At 33.1% G+C, this 1,897-nt stretch overlaps 1 non-coding gene across 1 annotated transcript; it reads left to right on the forward strand.

The window, feature by feature from the left end:
* Positions 1-283: 283 nt before the first annotated feature.
* On the forward strand, positions 284-390 carry LOC118520484 (U6 spliceosomal RNA). The gene has a single exon (XR_004909690.1). It is a non-coding gene; the product is annotated as a U6 spliceosomal RNA (small nuclear RNA).
* Positions 391-1,897: the final 1,507 nt, after the last annotated feature.

Raw genomic sequence — 1,897 nt, forward strand, 5'->3', positions numbered from 1 at the left:
CTTACATTGAGGAGCACTGAATAATATATGAATTGCTGAATCACTATATTGTATACCTGAAACTACTATAACACTGTATGTTAACTACACTGGAATTAAAATTTAAAAAATAAAGCTAAAATGATATGTCCATATAAAGACTTGTTCACAAATGTTCATGGAGATTTTATTTGTAATATAAAAAAATCTGGGAAACAACCCAAGTGTCCACCAACAGGTGAATAAACAAATGTCATGTCTCCATACTATGAAAGACTTCTCAGTCATAAAAAGAGGTGCACTAGTGTTCACTTAAGCACCACATATACTAAAGTTGGAACAATACAGAGAAGATTAGCATGGCCCTTGCACAACGATGACACACAAATTCGTGAAGCATTCCATATTCCTCAGAGGGCACGTACACACAGGTGCACAGGAGAGAGCTGGAGACAGAGAATGGTTAAAGTAAAACATAAACTTGGAAAATACAGAAAAATAAACAGAAAAAAAAAGAACTAGTGATGCACATGACAACATGAATTTCAATATAATTATACTGAGTGAAAAGCCAGGCAAGACAGTGTACGCAATGGTAGGATTCCATTAAATTCTAGAAAATCGACACAAATTTATAGTGACAGTGGATTGGTAGTTCCCTGGGGGAGGGGATGGGAAAGAATTACAAAGGGGGTGATAGATGTTCATTACCTTGATGGTGGTGTTGATTTCATCAGTATATATCAAAACATCAAATTATGTACTTTAAGTGCAATTTTTGTATGTCAATTGTACCTTAATAAAGCTGAGAAGAAAAGAAAAAATAATGGGAGTATCAGTCATAATTTTTTTTAAAGTTGACTCAGAGAAGGTAGAGGAGATAGAGTGGAGAAGACAGGATAACAGCTAAATTATTGGAATATACCTTGTTCTGTAGGTTTGACTTTGGACTCATGTCAATATTTTACATGGTTATAAAACAAAATAAAAAAATTTTAAATCTCAAAATCATTAAAACAGCAATAATAACAAAAGAACCTAACTGTATGCATAAAAAGCAACTATTCCCAGATCAAAAATATGTAAAACAACTGAAAAACAGTCTTAAGTTTGTTTTCAGTAACTGTATTGTTGTTAGTATTGGTAATGTTATCCTGACATTATAGAATAAAGAAAATGGAACTTTAGAATAAAGTTGGACAAACATTATAGAAAAAAGAAAATGAGTATAAATACATTGTTGTCACTGAGACATTTTTGGCAGAGGAGAAATGAGATTTATAAGATATATGAGGTTAAATAAAAGCCCTGTAGTTCTCACTAGAAACTCATGACATGGTTTACCACTTAAATACCTATTTTCTAGTTGTGAATGCTGAAAAAGCTAGAAGAAAGTGATTAGTAGTAGTGAACATCTGTATATTTCAAATTGTGGTCTCAAATACTGTTTCCTCCTGAAAGGAACTGGGGCTCCTCAGAGAAATGGCTGATTAGAAGTCTAGGGAAGGAAGTGTATAAACAAGTCTGCAATATCCTGTTATATGAAAAAGCAAGGAATTTTCAGAGTGCTAGATTCATGTCGGAAGGTCTTGGAGGCCAACTTGAAGTTGCTTATTTGAACATCAGTAGAGGGATATGAACTGGAATGGATTGATTTACCATCAAGTATATTGAAATCCATGAGTTCATATTAATGCAAAATTTAAAAAAACAACAAACTCTTTCATCATCCTTGGGGGATGCAAACTGGTAAATAAAGGGAAAGAATCAAACATTTATTTTGCCTTTCCTGTACATACTATTCCCCTGGATTACTAAATGTTGATGAGGTGAAGTTTCTCTTTATGGAATTATCCCAGCTAATAAATAGCAGGGAGTGGAATAATAGAATTGCAATATCATGATTTTGCTATGCCTA

The sequence above is a fragment of the Halichoerus grypus genome, chromosome 2 (assembly GCF_964656455.1).
Source record: "Halichoerus grypus chromosome 2, mHalGry1.hap1.1, whole genome shotgun sequence".
In the NCBI taxonomy this organism is placed as follows: Eukaryota; Metazoa; Chordata; class Mammalia; order Carnivora; family Phocidae; genus Halichoerus; species Halichoerus grypus.